Source organism: Anomalospiza imberbis, unplaced genomic scaffold (genome assembly GCF_031753505.1).
Source record: "Anomalospiza imberbis isolate Cuckoo-Finch-1a 21T00152 unplaced genomic scaffold, ASM3175350v1 scaffold_147, whole genome shotgun sequence".
NCBI lineage: Eukaryota > Metazoa > Chordata > Aves > Passeriformes > Viduidae > Anomalospiza > Anomalospiza imberbis.
The window spans coordinates 1-17,300 of NW_027099782.1; the positions used below are offsets into that span (position 1 = coordinate 1).

General features: G+C 45.1%; 1 long non-coding RNA gene across 1 annotated transcript; it reads right to left on the reverse strand.

Annotated features, from left to right (window-relative positions):
• Positions 1-15,736: 15,736 nt before the first annotated feature.
• On the reverse strand, positions 15,737-16,371 carry LOC137466202 (uncharacterized). The gene is made up of 2 exons (XR_010995043.1): positions 16,239-16,371; positions 15,737-15,955 (listed from the first exon to the last, which is right to left on the reverse strand). It is a non-coding gene; the product is annotated as an uncharacterized lncRNA (long non-coding RNA).
• Positions 16,372-17,300: the final 929 nt, after the last annotated feature.

Here is a 17,300-nt window from a genome sequence, read left to right on the forward strand (position 1 = left end):
ATAGCTGGATTGATTTCATGCAAAGAGAGAAACATGATCTTTTTGAGAAAAAAATGTTGGTTTTGTTCTATTGGAGATTTTGGACTTTCCTGATGTAGAAGCACTGGCTGGTAACAAGAGATGCAGACAGAGGATAAGAGCCAGGACAGAAGTAAAACAGCCTGATTATGTCTTGGTAAAAGAGCTTGGTGGAGATGATAAGGAAACACATTGGCAGATATTAACACTGTTAATTAACATTCAGCCTTCATCTGCATGAAGAGCTATCTCACAGTAATTTGGTAGTGGCAATGGAGATGAAGAATAGATGCAAGATTGGATGCAGCTGGCAAAGAGCACCCTAGATCCTCAGGATGAAGGATAGTCTGCTGGCTGTGATGCAAGGCATCAAGGGGGAGAGGAGCTGTAATAGGAGGGATCTGGCACTTGAATTAAGAGAATCAATCAGTGGTTGGTAACTGGCCATGGTAGACATCTGGCAGCATGACTGTACAGCTGTGACCCTTGCATCTGGAGACAGTTACATGGCTTTGTGTCCAAAGCAGGAGTTTCAACAGGAATCTGAACTCAAGTGCAAAGTCATTCCTCACTGATTGATGTGTGTGCAGTAAGACAAGGGTGAACCAGAGCAAAGCTCCCCCCTGGCTGCCTGTTCTGGCAGTTTTAGGATCATGTTGGCCAAGGGAGCAAGCCTGAGGGTGCCATCACCCTGGGGATATATCTGGCATGGTGGAGGTGGATTCAACTCCAGACCTGTCACCTGTCCCCACTCCTTGGTGATGAGCAGTGACACAGCCATGGCTTTGCCTGTGGATTTGTGGCTTTCCAACCTTCCTTTGCTTGCCCTTACAAGAAAGACATGAGATGAGTCTTGTTCTAAAATTAAATAGCTTTGTTCCATTGCCAGTGAAGAAAAAAACAAGAGTTCATTTTTTTCATCCGCCTTAAAGGATGCCAAACATGGACTGAATTCCTCAGGGCATCTGTAGCACTGCCACTCTGTCTTCTTGTTACTCTGACCATCTTCATCACCACATTTGATGTGCAAATGTGGAAAGCAAGGCTTGGGTTTATAATGGCTAATTGCTGATTCTTTTTAAGTGCTCTGCTCTATTGGAAAAGGGAAAACATGTTGGCGAGTTGTTGTTTTTTTTTTTTCCTTCCTGAGCTGCTCACAAAGTGGAGTGAGACAGATACCTTCTGGTCATACACCTCACAGAATGGTTGAGCAAATGTAAAAAGAGCTGTACATAGTGACTAGGGCAAAGGAAATCAGCTCAAGCTGCTTCTTGGGACTGTCCTTATTAGTTTGGGGGTTGTCTGGCCTCTGATGCTAATGGTGCACAATGTTTTGGGAAGCGTTTAGGCCAGCTGGATTAAGATACATTAGTGTTCCCAACCAATGAAAGGACCAGTCTTGCTGGCACTTGCTCACCAGTTATTTCTGATTCAGTGAGATGAAAACAAATCAGGTGATAGGGAAACCTGTAGGTTATCTTTTGTCATAACTAGTATTAACTATTACTGATCAAAAGAAAGATGATGTAACAAACCCATTTTGCACCATAGTATACCCATTAACAACCCATTTTGTATCATCCATGTGAATGTAAGTGCTAAAAATGAAACTAGCCACAGCCCCAGGGACATAGGTCTGAAAAAAATTAATCTTTAACAACAAAATGGAGAAGGAGTAGAAGTCAGCATGGAAATAAATTTTTTGAGAAGGATTTGCTAGCATCAATATGTTATAGACACAGCTCTGGCAGAAGCACAGCTGTCCAGCTTTCAAGGTCTGCCTGCTGCAGCACCAGGCAGAGGGACCTGCAGGGAATGTGCCCTTTGTAGCAAGGGACTCAAATTACACTAATTATTCCTGTTTCTTGAAAGGGCTAATTAGCTCAAGAGTTGTGCAGAAGGGCTACCTGCCTTCCAGAGGCCTCCTCAGGCCCCTTGGTTTCACCTGAGGCCATTTGGACATAATGGCTAATTGAAGCAGAGTGGGTTCAGATACCTGTGTATCGTGGAGCTTTGCCCCTAGCAATTGTCAGCTTTCAGAAAAAGAACAAACGAGTAATTGGCTTCACTTTTTTACAGACTGATTGTTCTAAGGGGCCTAAGCAGAGCGGTTTCTTTAAATTCAGGATGGACAGGTGCATCTGCCAGTTACTTCTCACCTAGGAGAAGTATCCAGCAAGCACTTGTCTTTGCTCATATTGCATATTTTTGAGTAATTAATTTGGCATTAAATTTTTGGTGGTTGTGTTCTGCATACTGGTATATGTTTTCTTCGGAAAAGCAAAACCCATATTGCCTGTTTAGGTAGTCAAATCAGAAAGTTTGACTGTGTGGCTGAGGAAGAATTGCTGTGGTGGACTCTTCCTCATGGATAACTCTTCTTGAGTCTGCTGCCATTGCTGTCTGCATCCTTACCATGTCATGACATTGCAGTTTGATAATGCATGTGATTGTGAAAGTGGAAAAGTGTGACCTTGAGAAGGATGCAGTAGGATAGGGAAAGAAATACGGAGTTGAGGGGACAATAAAGAATTGTGAGTAAATATGAATCTTCAAAACGACACATTTTCTGCCTTGAGATTTTGTATGCATGTGCACCGTCCATCTACATCTAGCTGGTCTTGTTTTCGGTTTGTTTTTTTGGGGGCTATTTTTTTGTGTTGTTTTATGGTTTTTTGGGTGGGTTTTTTGTTTTGGTTTGGTTTTTTTTTCTGTCTTATGGGCTTCAGATAGTGATTCTCAAGAGAAATAACACTGGTTGGAAACAAAATTGGTGGTCCTTGAGCTCCAGGACTGATGAGTAGTGAATAGTTGTTTCATTCCATGTTTTTGTTACATTATTTTTAATCTCTTAAAACCTTACTTTGTGCTTTAAATGACAGGGGAAAAAATCAGTTATTTGGGCTGTTGTTTTCCTGTAGCTTCTGATTTGGTGTATTAACCAGAGGAAAAAAGGTTATGTTGTGCAAAACACTAAAAAAAAAAAAAAAAAGATGAACCTATTTCTTATGTATAGTTGAATTAGGACAAATACAAATATTTTGATGAATGGAAACAGTGAAGAGCTCAGTCCTTTGATAAAGATATGCTGATTTGAAACTTTTACATTTCTGATATTAAAAAAATGTGGAATTGTAGAAAAGTAGAGCTGGAAGACATCATGAGAGCTTCTGTTGCTAATTTCTTCCCTGTGGCAAGAGCAACTCAACCTGAACTATTTTGGAGAGAAATGTATCCAGCCTATGCTTCAGAAGGTCTGGCCTACTGAGAATAGAAAATTTCAGGAACCTGTTCTCACACATCATTGCTATTGCTGTCAGGAACTTTTCTCTTAATACTCAGTTTGCATTTTCTTTGTAGGTACTGCAGGTTTTGATTCCTCTCCTGCCCATGACAAATCTGAAAAGAAATTTGTTCCCTTTTTGAAACAGCCCTGCTCAAACCCGTCCTAGATGGGATTAGGATAATATATTAGGATGATTTAAAGCATTTGAAACAATTCTAAATTCCTTTTTTTTTGCGGGCTGAATACTCAGCTTTAAGAAGATGCAGTGTGGGAAAGAACAGAAAAGCACCAAGAACTGAGCAGGCTTATACAGCTCAACAAAGCCAAAAGCAGAGAAGAGCCTTCTTAACTCCGGATTTGATTCCTGGTTTGGTACACAGACCATCTTCCTTACCTAAGAAGTACTGAGCTTCTCACAAGGGACACTTGTCATTTAAAGCAGCATAATTTAGAGACATTGGTCAGTTTTGAATCCAGCTGCTCGTGGTTCCGTGTGAGCCGGTTTCCGTGAGATTGGATCAAGACTCTTTGCAGTGTCTCTGGTAGATGGGATATGCACAGGGGCACATGGTTTATGTATGGTCAAGAGAAGCACTGAAAAGAGATGCTGCGAAAACCCTAAAAGCTGTCTCTGAAATTCCATCTTTTTTACTGCATAATTAAGCACTTTTGCTGACACATCCTCCCTTATGATTCCCTTTAAGTTGGAGCATCTGGCCGGGTGTTGCACAAGAGCCCAGTTTTCTTCTCCCTATACAACGGAGTTTTGATTAATTAATCATGGCTTCTGTTTGAATAATACATTAAAGAGGCACTTGAATGTTCTAGGACAAAAGTAAAATTAAAAAAAGAATGCACACAAAGGGAAATACTGCTCTGTCTTGTGAAATGACACGTTCTCTTCAAATGGCAGGACTGTTCTAAATGTGTTACTGGTCAGGCTGTATTTCTTTTCCTGCTTGTTTATTTTCATATCCATTTCACATGGTGATAGTCACTTGCCTCAGCAGGGTTTTAAGTCACCAAAATGTTGAATTTTAACGTGATGTGGAAGAATGCTACAGTTAGGACAAATATGCTTTTTGAGACAATGCTTTGCTATATTAAAAACCAAGGAATTATGAAGCTTTCATATTGTTGGCTGCTGTCCATTTTTATTTATGACTTCACAAGAGCAGCTTCGTGCTGATATGACCAGAGCAAGTTGAGTAGTTGTACTTCTACAAATTTCACTATGGTTTCAGCTCTTGGTCTGAGATTTTTTTTTGAAAATACGGAGGGTTGGACTAAGCTTGCCTTCATGCAATTTGAGCTTTTTGGAGTTGCTCAGTGTTGCCTGTGCATGCTGCTGAAGCAGCATGCTGATGTTGGATCATGCATGTTCAGTGTGTCTGGTAAATAGAGCTCTTTGCAATCCTATTCTATTGACACTTTTTAAAGAGGTCTTAGTAGCAGTGACAGAAGAGATAAGGTGGTGCTGTGTGTTGAAGTGAGAGCGAGGGCCTGGCTAGCTCTTACTGCTGAAGAGCTGGGGTGTGAGAGGAGATCACTGCTGAAATCCTGGCTGTGCAAAGCTAAGGCAGCTTCTGTCCCTGGCCTAAAGAGACAAAGTGCTGCCTTTTCCCTAAATGAAGGACCATGGGGAAATCAAGATTTCATGCAATTGTTTCTGTGTCTCTCAAGTGGTGATAGCAGTAAAGCACAGGGTGCACCTGCAGCCTCATTTGGGTCTGCCTTCCTAGGTGACTGAGCAGGAGAGCTTTCCAGTCTTTATATGCTGTCAGATGTGACACTTGGCCAAAAGCCCCTACTCTGAAAATGCAACAAAGTGAAGCCCATATGACTGCTGAGATCTCACTAGATGGAGCAGGGAAGCACTGCTGGATGTTATCCATGGAGGCTCTTTCAAGAGCTTTTCTCCCCTTCTGCCCCCTTTAATCCATTTTCAAGCCTAGCAATGCCTCATGTTTACCCAGCAGGCTCACATGAAAAGGTCACTTCTATTTCTTTGACCTTTTTTAGCTCAGTAAACATCGGCAGCTGGAAATCCTTTCTGTAGACATGTCAGCTGCAGTGAAATGGTGCTGCAGGTAGTGACATGCATACAGAGCATCTCTGACCTCTGATGTTGTTTTCCCATCAACACAGAAGTTTTCCCAACATTTTAGTCCTTGTGACACCAATTGCTCTCAGGGAGCTTGTGGAAGGGTTTCCTTTCCCTTTTCCCTTGGCATTGTTTGGGTGCTCTCCTTATTTTGAAATGAGATAGTAAATATTTGCAATCTTGAATTTGTAGATGTGCTGGTTATCATTAATGTGTGGTCATGGGTTTTATATCCCTCAGGTGTTAGTACCAGTTTGTTGGGATAGGAGGAAAATCTTTTCCTGACAGTTTCTTTCCTAAATTTTTCTCTGAACTGGGAGACCATGTCTAAGACCTGGATGAACTAGTTTTGGTGAGGATGAAGGGGAAGGAGAACAGCAACCTACGGGCTGAATCTCGAATTGTGACCTTATACCCAACATCCACCAGAACCAACTGCTGAATTTAATGCCCCTGCTGTGGAAACACAGACACAGTGTGTGCACCAGGAGTAGAGCTTTGTCCTGCTTTGGTTTAAGAAGTTAGGTTCTAGTAGCTCTAGTCCAGCTTTGGATGTTCTTTCTAAAACAGAAGTTAAACTACAACGTGTCTCTCCAATGCCAACCTTAAGCCATGGCCAGGTATTGCCATCAGTCCCTGCTGCAAATCCTGGGGAGTCTCATCAGCCAGAAGGCTCGTGGGAAGTGATGAAAAGCAAGTTGTCATGTTGTGTTCAAATTAAAAGTGCTTTTGGGTGGAGCATTAGCTACACAATTCCCATGAGGCAGGTGATGTTTTTCTGCACATCCTGTGCAAAGCTGAACCTCATTTAATACCTTTGATTTCTGATGAACATGACTGTCTTTACTGACTGAATTATATCCAGCATTCCATCTGCAGAGTGTTTTTCATCTTCTGGAATATAGTAAAGAATTTGTTTTCATAAATTTGGATAAAATTTTGACAAATTGTACAGCTGGATTAGTGCTGCTCAAAAACTAGGACTGTTTTTGGGAAGTTTCTGCTCTGTGTCAAATTAATGATCTGTTACAAAACTTTCAAAAAGCACAATAACTGTAAAAATAATTTCTGGGTAATGATAGGAACACCACTGGGTACTCTCTAAATCCTTTTGTCCCTTGTTAATACCTCATTTTGATTGTTGCAGTTTTAATGCTTGGATTAGGACAGTGACATGTTCTGATCATTTCTGTTGAATGCATGAACATCTGGATTTGTTGTGTTTTAGTGTTTGCTGTTGGCTAGGGATGAAAGCAGAGATCAGATGGTTTGAAGTTGACTTTTTTTTGTTTTTCAAAGTTGCCTTTGTTCATAGGCAGCAATCCAGGAGCTGAGCAATGGTTCTAATTGTGACTGACAAGCCATGATGGAAGGAGGAAAATGGGAGTGATGATCCATTGGCTGTGCTAGCTCAGCAGTGAGAGAAAAAATCTGAAAATTGCTCCTTAAAATTTTCCATGCTTTGCCTAAAGGAGAGATGAGGTTGCAAAATAAGGTACTTTATTATGCATCGAGCAGTCTTGAGTATGCCATGTGCAGATTCGAGACCTGCTGCTTGCCCAGAAAATAAAAAGTATTTGGCACCTGCAGCCTGGTGACCCACGAAGGAGGGCATGGTCTCGCTGACCTGTGCCAGCTTAAGGGGGTAAAAAGTGAACCCCCTGTGCCCATGGATTACTGGAACCTGAACAGAAGCCAACGCCCCATTAACAGGTCACAGTTGATAGGTTTACCCCCTTGTCCCTTCCCTCAGTTTTGAATATTTTGAAATATTGAAACAAAGGGAGGAATTTGCAGAGGTAAATAGCAATGATCTCGGTGGGAATATGGCCAGGGCATCAGGATTAACATTAATGAAAATATGCAGTAGGAGTGATCTTTAATGCTTCTTGGGATTAGAGCATTGGCTTGGCTTCACATCTGATCTGAAAGGTAACAGTTCCTGAAGCACAGCACAAGATGGCTTGGTTCAGCACTGGATGAAAAAATGATGCCGTTATTTTGTAAATAAAAATTTAAAAATTCTGCTGGCTGTGCATACACTGCAGGGTACTGGAAGGAAACACCAAGTGAAGTACTGCCATGCCTTTTTGGACGTGTTCCATCCCAGCTGGCAGCTGGACATGCACGGTGCCTTTGCTCTGTCCTGCTCTTGCAGTTGCACTGTGTTCTTATGGACATGTTTCTAAATACCGCAACGTGTCTGAAGCTGGTCACCCTTGTCCTTGCAGGTGTGCCCAGTGGCTGTAGTGACTCTCCTGTCATTATTGTAAACACAAATTTGCTCCTCCCATCCGTGGGTTTGAGATGTACCAGTTCCATGATACTGGAATCATGCTCTTCAAAGTTTGCCACCCTCTCTGGGGAAAACCAAACTTGCTGAGCAGTTCATTTTCACACAGGGAGGTTCCCAGTTATTATCCCTAAGGTAACGTTTAGAAGAGCCTCAGCATCTCTGAGTATTGGGCTGCAAAACCTCAAACCTCGTCCATTGAAAGCTTCCTTGGACCTGATCAATTCATTTGTAGCCACTCTAACCATGAATATAAATGTTGCTCACCTGATTAGCCTGTTTTATAGCACTTCAAAAGCCTTGATAAGACAGGTCAATGGAATAAAGACCTAATGAGTGCTGAGACTCCTTCCTTGCAAATAAATAAATAAAGTATAGCACAAACTCTAGGTAATGCTTTCAATCAATCAGCAGAAATCCTTCTTTGTCTGCAAAGATGAAGCCTGAGATGATAAAATGGAGTTGCTTTGGATGTGCTACATTGAATATGTTATTTTTTTCTCCCTCACAGTAATAAGGACAAACACAAGTCTTTTCTCTTCCAGCTTAAATGCAGTTTGCTGGCAGTTTCACATCCTCTTCTAGTCTGTAGTACTTGCAGCATTGCTATTTTAATATTTTACAGGAGTGTGGCCTGCTGGTACTGAGTTTACTGGTTTATATTGCTTTTAACAGGTACAGTCAGTGGTGGATAGATTGGGACTGCAGAATGGAAAGCTTTTCTTTTTGGGTGATTCTGTTGCCATTCCTTAACTCTCACGCCCCCACAGCCACCCACTCACACAGAGATCTTGTTGGTACTAGCAGTTTGGTTTTGGAATGCAGATTTAGAGCCATAATAAAACATGACAGCAGAGGATGCTGTCTTGATAATTGCTGTAGGAAAATACTTGAGAGAATGCTGGAACTCCTAAAGAAGGGGGCACTTTAATGTTCATCCCTCTGATCTCTTCTTATTATGGCTAAGAAAGACCAACATGGTGCAGGTAGTCTAGAAGCAAAGAAAGTGTTCTCAGCACGGTTCATGATGGCTGACGGTCCACACTGCCTTTGGTCCCTCGTTTTGACCTTTCCTGGGCACTGCACTGTGCATTGACACATTTGGTTCTTTCTCGGCAGCTCAGGTTTACGGATGATCTACTGAAATCCTGTGCGTGTTACGATGAAACCAGACAAAAAGTGGCTGTGCCCATTCCTGTTGGGGGTCTGAAAGATCTGCTGAATTGATCTAGGACTCTTAACAGTGAGAATAAAAGCACTTGCTTTTAAGCAGAGTGATTTCTATCCCATGCTTGATTTGATTCTGTTTCTCTAAACCCTTATTTCAGTAGCAGAGTTAACAGACTGGCTGGGTCCAGTTGTAACAATAACAAAACTGGGGAAGCTTTTAAACAAATCTCAGGTCAGAGTGCAGCCTCAGCCTGTTCCCCTGTAGCCACCTGTGTACTCAGAGTGGCAAAGGCAGCAGTAAAAACTCTGCACTTCTACTGAATGTGATTGAATCAGATCTTTGTGAAATCCCTGGATTTTTTTGCTGCCTAATAATGACTGTGAACTTCTTGTTTTTCATAAGCACAGAGTTTGGCCCTTTTCTCTCATCTTCAGATCTTACTGAAAATTCACTTTCAACATCCTTCTTCTTTGGCTAGGTTTAGCATAAATTAACAATCTTTTTTCCTCCTTTTTCAGGTATAGGAGCCTTTTAAAGGTAGCAGGTATTGTCTCGAGTTTTCCTCAGCATCATAATATATGGATATGAATGTCAGGTTCTTCAAATCTTAGAACCTATGTGTTACTTCAGTAGTAAAATTACAAATCCTTTTATGACACCTTTTAGGTAATTCCATGAGTAATCCAACCTTCTGCAATATGACTAATTAAAAAATGAAGCAGCAGACTTCCAAGCTGGAAGAAAGTATTCATATTTTCCTGGCTTTTTCTAACAAGAATAGTTTTTGTCTGGCAACTCCCATGGTTTCTCAAGTTAATTAAGGTTTTGACAAATTGTTCTAAATCTCTCCACACCAGAAAAACAAAAAAGTTTTATCTTTAAAACTACCAAAAAAAATATTATCACTGCAGTGCTGGCAGGGAAATGAATTGTTTCAGATGGGAAAATTATTTTTTTTTTCCATGAACATGGAAAGGAGGGATGTCAGTGGGGTTTGCATTGATTTAACAAGTCTTTTTTCACACACAAGTATAGATTTATATAAATGTTTTTGAATGCATGTACACATGTGCACAAGTGTCTAGACAAGTTAGCAATTGCAGGTCAACAGTGAAGCACAGCTGTCTCTAGGAAAATTATTAATGTATAGGTTGGCTTGGGTTATTCACTGCACTGAAACTAGTAGTAGGAAAAATGTTCTTTAAAAAAAAAAGTGTTTGTTTGCTTGTATGTGTGTTTTGCCCTTTTCCTGGGAAACCATCCTGGTTAATAGCCTGCCTTTAGATGGGATGAAACCTAAGCACAGCAATGTTCTTTGGCTAACAGAGAATGTAAAGGGAAAACAAAACCCTGTCACATTGGTTGTAATCTAATGCTGAAGTTGATTCTATTTCCAGTGCAACAGCTTCTCTCTCTTCTGGCAGAAGCTGTACCTTTAGGCAGCCTTTCCTCTGGCTGGGACAATCTGCTTGTCTGGGTGCAAAGACTGTCACTGTTTGTCCTGACTGTTCTGATGCTATCCTTATCAGGCTTTGAAATGACCATGCCAATCTTTAAGACAGCAGCAGAGACCGAAAACTTAGTTTCTAAAGAATTTCTTTTCATGCACTGGTGTCTTTTTTGTACAGTTTTGTCCCGAAATGGTTTATCCGAATCCTCTGGCATGGGTTCAGGGATGTTTACAGATATTTATTTCTAGTAAATAAGCAGGTCACCAGAAGATGTTGTGGTCTGCCCTTGCCAGCTGATACCCAGCAGCTCAGCGTGGGCAACTGATCTGACAACAGCAAAGCAGGGTTGCTCCTACAGTAGTTAGGAACTAAAATGCTAGTAAACACCTGGGAATAATTTGCATCAAAAGTCTGAAGAATTGAACATCTTGGGGGCAGAATAAGTAAGGAAAAGGCCAACTTGATTAAAGCCTCCCTGATGTGACTCAGTCTGATGTCTGACAGTAGGCAGACCTGCACTGGGACACCTACTGAAAGGGTTAATGAACTGTAGGATTTCTTGCTGGAGGGTGAGTTGATAGCTTAAGGACTTGTGTACCTGTGATGCCCACACTAATAAATCAGGTTTGAGCTGCCGTTGCAGTTTTCTCTGCTGTCCTTGGAAGAGGCTGTCATACAGATGCTTGGAAGGGAGCATAATGTTTTATGACTACAACACCTGCAGTCCTCTCGTGGAAGGAGTCCCCAGGAGATCCTAACCCTACAAAGCTAATGTTGCTGAGCCACTGATAATATCAAGCTGCCAAGCTGAGTTACATGGATTGCTGTGGCAAGCGCCTGGCTGATTTATTTTAATTTAATGTAAACGGAAATGGTATCAAGGATATATTATGTAACCAAGGGACGTCTTTACACAGGAAGGCATTAGTGGTGGACTGATGAGCTGAGATAGTGTGACCACCACATCCCTTGCTCACATCTGACACAATTGCTGAGGTAAGGAAATGGAAAGTAGTGATAAAAGGATGTGAGGTGGGGCTCCTGAGGCTGATGGAAAAAGCTTGGTGGCAGAGTCAGCACAGCAGGCTCTGACTTCTTCTAGTGATTCTGGAGAGCACTGTGGGCTTTTTTTATTCCACCCAGCCCTATAAAAAATTTTAGTGCCCTCCACTTTAACCCATGAAGGAGTTGAGACAGGCTGAAGGGAAGTTGAGACTGTGAAGGGAACAGGGTGGCAAGCATGGTATGAAACCAGGTGATCCCTTCAAACCCAACTGTTCTTTGTGTTTATGGGAGTTAATTCTCCTGAATTAACCCATCAGCTAACTTATTTCCTTTAAGCCCAGGGTGCAGAGAGAAACAATTAGGTGCAGGTTTATACTGCTGATGAAATCAGCTAACAAAGTGCTTCTATTGCTGTGGTAAGGAAACTGGGCTTATTTATGATGTACCCTGTCCCTCCCTCTGCCCCCCTGAAAAGCAGAAAATCCAAATATATATGTAAATTAGGTGAATCTCTTAAGCTTCTGTCAGGTTGCCAGTTCAAGCCTACTTACTGCAGGCCAGTCCACAAACTTTGGTTTTTGCCTTTTAGGCTGTGCATACACAGTTAATCACCTTACAGCCAATACATGACTCCAAGATGCAGTAGGTCATTAGATATAGATTTTTTTAAGTAGGTCGTTCCTCTTTTTTTCTTTCTCCAGAGCATTCTGAGGGGGAAACTCTGCTGTGAATATTCATGAGAATACTTAAAGTAGGCAAGTGAGGAGATGGACATATTAGTTATATTTGAGGAAGAAACTGTAGCCTTGCTTTCATCATATTGACCTCTGGCAATTTGCCTACTGGACTGAAAGAATTTAGTTAGGTGGGTTATAGGATGAAAAGGATGGCTGCTGGCTAGGGTTATGGGCGCACTGTTCTGTGCCATACACCTTGTTTGACCTGGGCAAATCATTCTCCTTTAGTTTTCCCACTTGTGCTAAATGGGGGTAGTAATTACCCACTTCACTGAGGAGGGCATGTGGCTGAAATTAATTAATGTTTATAATGTACTTGGTTTTCCCGATGAGGTTTGTAGCCGTGTTGCTGAGTACAGTCATTTCTGGGTTTTGGCTTGTGTGTGTGCATGTGGGGTGCAAAGATTGGCTCCAGCAGAAAGGGTAGTAAAATACAGTCTTAAGAATAAAATTTCTTGGCACTTATATAAATGCAATTAATTCCTAACAATTTTAAAGCATGAATACAGCTGGTGCTGGCTTTCCTACAGCAATGTAACTGCTCTGTGGAAAGCAAGAAGGTAAATAACATGGCAGAAGGCTTCTGGTATTTTTTAATGGGAGCCAGAAAAATACTGGACCTCAAGGATAGCCCTTGGAGAAAAGAATTCTTTAGGACACTGAACATAGCTCGCCTGAAATCTTGTGGGCTTGTGAAAAATAAAATCACTGTAACTTCTGGGAAGAAACTGAAATCCTGATCGAGCCTTAATTGCTTATTTTACAGTATGGTAGTAAGTGGAAGATGTTATCAATCATATCAATAGATAGAGAATAAATACTTAACACAGGGCAGACAGAGAAATACTCCCGGTGTCCTGGGTTTCCACATCATCCCTTCCTCCTTTATTCATTATACACAATTCACAAAGTTCAATTGTGACATTTGGGTCTTGGCCAGTCCTTTTCTGTAGGGTATTTAGTGTTACACTGAGCAGCCAAAGCTGACATATTAGCATTGTCAGCCTTTATTTCACAGTATCAATTTTTAATTCTATCTGAAAAATGTATAATCATGTTATATTTTTTATATAACTGTTATTAATGACAATAATAAGAAGAATATTATATTTCACTTGCACAAATGAACCTGAGCTCAAGATTTAAACCTTCCTCTGTCCCTCCATGTGGGAGCATTCCAAAACCAATTCTTCCTTCTGTTGGTGCTGTTTCCAATGTGCCATTAAGAAAATTCTCCCTCATCTTCCCAAACCCACAAGTTCTTTTCCTTCTTCCATATGCAAGTTTTGGATGCATTTGAAGACATCCAGGGGTTCAGCCTCTATTAACCGAGTGCCCCACTGCTCACAGGGTGCTCTGACCTCAGCCCACTCCAGAGGCAGGGAACTCCAGGGAAGGGCTTCCCATCTGGGAATTTCTGATGGGACTGATTCCTCACATTTACATTTAAAAAGTGACATTTTTTTGTGATCTGGCCAGACTGTGCCAGTTTTGTTTCCCCAGTGGGCAGGGTCAGCACCAAAGACACAGACACCAACTGAAGGACTCAGTGTCATTGACTGTAGCTCAAAGCAGCAAAGAATCACAAAAGGAGCAGCTCAGCAATGCACCCAGCCAGCAGCACCAGAGATTGCAGCAGTGATTAAGAAAGATCCAGCCCCAGTTACCCTCAGGCTTTACCATGCCCCAGATCCACACAGCAGCTGGGGAAGCTGTCACAGCCAAGGGCTGCAGAGCCACTCCTGGACACTGGGAATTCCTGCAGGTGCCTCCAGCCACAGGTGAGGCTCCAGCCTCGCTGGGAGAGGGCCCAGCTCTGACAGCGCTGAATGAACAAACTGACAGCGCTGCTGGTGCGGGAACATCTGGTTTCATCCTCCTCCTGGGTTCCTCCCAAAGCCTGGCCAGGGCCCAAGAGGAACCAAGGGAGGTGACTTTGACCATTCAGCCCCAGACAAGGCCAGATGTCAGATTTCATGGCCTTGTCTGGCTTCTAAACACAGAAAGGTCAATCCATGTTTCACTAACGAGTGGATACATCTATCACAGCGCTAATGACCATGCATATTTCATTAGTGAGCAGATACAAAGATAACCTTTGGTTGGAAGGTTCATCCAGAGGCCACCTTTGGCTCAGGGCCTCACTCAGGGCTGTTGTCCAGGCCTTGGCACTTCAGGGACGTGGTTTAGTGCTGGGCTCGACACTGCTGGGTGACCGGCTGGACTGGATGAGCTCAGAGGTCTTTTCCAACAGAAAGGATTCTGTGATTCCATGATTCCATCTGCTGCATTCAGCCAGGTCCATGTTAGCAGCATTCATTTGCTCACAAAGTCTCCTCAGGCCCAGCTCTTGAGGCCTGAGGCTTCAGCTCCTTCAGCTCCTGGTGCTCAGCTGCTCGTGCTGAACGAGACACTCGGAGAGAAGAGCACAGTCCATCCAATTCCTTCTGGGACACGGAGAGGGGAGGCTGTGGAAACAGGAGCAGTGTTTGGTGTGGCCTCCTCTCTGCCCTGCACGCCTTTCAGCGCTTTGAACCAGCCAAGAGCTTTCTCCAAGAGTGCAATGGAGCAGCTGTTCCTGCTGCCGGGTCTGGCTCTCTCCAGTCTCTGACTTTGCCTGCTTTTGTCCCTCTTGCTGTGCCCTCTGCTCCCCGAGGGCTCGGTGGCTGCTGCCCAGGACTGTGGGACTGGCACAGATCCCGTGGTCGAGACCCTCCTTTCTGTGCCCTTGGAGCTGCCTGGGCACAGCAGCCTTTTCCATCTGGAAGCTCCCCATGGACAGGGAGTCCCCAGCTCCGCTCCTTGCACAAGCTCCGGGAGCCCAGGGCTGCCATCTCAAGTCCCTGCTGGCCCTGGGGGCTCCCAGGTGCCTCAGGCTGCTGTGACACCGCTGCACACGGGAGGCAAGAGTGGCAAGAGCTGTGCTGAAAGTCAGCTCCATGTGCTGCTGCTGCTGCTTCTGGGGGTCATTTGTCCAGCCCTGCCCAGGAGTCAGGGATCACATCCAGGCCCTGCTGCTGCTCCCTCGGGATCAGCCCCACTTTGGGTGTTGCTGTCAGGGCCAGCAGAAGCGGTGGCTGGAGCAGCGGGTGCTGACAGTGCCTCAAGCCCCGGGGCCGGAGGAGTCCCTGGGCTGGGGCTGGGAGGGAGCTGCTCCAGCCCGGAGTGCACTGCTGAGTGCTGTGCTCTGGGGCTGGGGCTCCCCGCACAGGGGACTGGACTGGTGTGCCACAGGAGACAGAGAAGCTGCAGCTTCAGCCTAACTGAGGTGGTTACGTGGGCTGGGAAGAGTGGAGAGGCTCAAGAGGATTCACAGAGCTCATCCTGCTGCAAGGACGAGGAAAAGGGAGTGGGAACTCAGCAGTGAGGAGAGCTGAGGGCTGGAAAGCAGCTCTGAATGACACTAAAATCCCACTGGACCTCTGAGACATTGCTGCTCCTCAGCCAGTGACAGGATGAGTCCCCAAGCCTGGGGCTCGGCCTTCCTCATGGTGAGGGGCACCAAGGAAGGCAACAGTGTGATGGAGACTGGCATGGGCTGGGAACTCACTGGGGGACAAGAGGGAGCAGTTGGGAAGTAAAAGGCAGGTGAGGGAGAGAACAGTTCAGAGAAGGGCTGAGCTACAGCTTGAGCAAGTTGCAAAATGTCATTTGAGGTCATCCCAGATTGATTTCATTTCAGAAGTTATTGAACAAGTTTAATTTTTGGGTGGTGTCATGTTTTCCCTTGGAGGTGTACACTCTGCAAACTTGAGCTGTGATGCGGAAATGCTCAAGCAGGTCTGTGCTGCAGGTCACCCCATTTCTTCTTTGGCTGATTGCAGCCCGGTGCTGAGCTCCAGCAGAGCCCTGGCAGAGCCCAGAGCAGCCTCAGCACCCGCAGAGCCCGGCTGCAAGGAGAGAAACCAGAAAGCGCCCGTCAGCTGAAGGCTCCTGTCCCCTTGTCCCAGCCGCCCGCGGTGCCCAGGCCATGCTGGCCGTGCCCAGAGCTGTGCCCAGAGCTGCCCATCCCTGCTGCCTGTGGGAGCAGAGCAGGAGGGCAGGACATGTGCCCAGCCTGCAGCCAGCCACGGCACATCCAGCCCTCAGCAGCTGCCCAGAGCAGGATGCTCCTGTGCTCGCTGCCATCTCCCCAAAGCTCTGATCCCACCATGCCAAGCAGACCGGACCCACCTCACGCCATCCCCCGCTGGAAGAAAAGCTGGTCCCAAACGATGTCCTCAGCCTTCTCCAAGGGCACGGCCCATCCACGCCACAGCTGCTCCCAAGCACTTCCCCATTCAGACTGGACCCCACCTGGAACGCTTCCTCTAGAAAAACACACAACAAATTATTGAAAATAGATTACAGACAAAAAGGGGAACAAGAAAAAAGGTCAAAAATCTTATCTCTGTCAGGGGCTTAAGGAAGGCCCAACCCCTGCAGGCCAGGGAAAAACCCACCCACAGGTGAGGGAAGCCCAGGCTGTCTCCCTTCCCCCCTACACTGCCCCCCAAAATAACGGTGATCCCAAAGCAAACAGGGGCAGTGGAGCAGCCCAAGCCCTTCCTTGCCTGCAAAGCAAAGCAGCCCCTGCACAGGTTCTGGAGTCCCACCTCTGCTCCCACCATGGGGGTTTCTTTGTGTCGGGCTGGCTGCCCCAGCCCCAGCCCCAGCCCGGGGCACGGTGGGTGCTGGGGCTGTTGGCAGGGCCAGGAGCCCACTCCCATTTCATCAGCACCCCAGCCCATCCCCCCTGCCCTGCCAAAAGCAGCCTGGCAGCCGACTGAAGGACCAGCTTCATCTGCCCCAGCAATGGGGGAACCTTTGGTTCCCGGCCAGGCTGTGCAATGCCCAAATCTGGGAGCATCCCCCTGCGTGTGGACTCACCTGCAAATTTCCTGTGGAGCCTGGCTTTGGAGAAGGTGCCAGAATCAAAGTCCATCATCCTCAGCTGCCGGTGACCAGGTGGAGGAAGAGGTTGTCATCCTTGATGTCGTCCTCACTGTCCCCAGCAGCAACAGCCCCACCTGGTACAGCTTCTCCAGGGGCTCCTCCTCCTTCCCTGAGGTGAGTCCAGGCTGTCAAGGTTCTGCCCAGGGCCCCAGCTGTCAGGGAACCAGGACAAGCAAAACCAGTTCAGATGGTGGCCACCAGTGCTGGGCAGAGCAGCTCAGCTCCAGCACAAGGGCTGCGTGTTCCCATCTGATGACCCCTGGGCAGTGACACAGGCAGGACAAAATGTCTGCGTTCCTT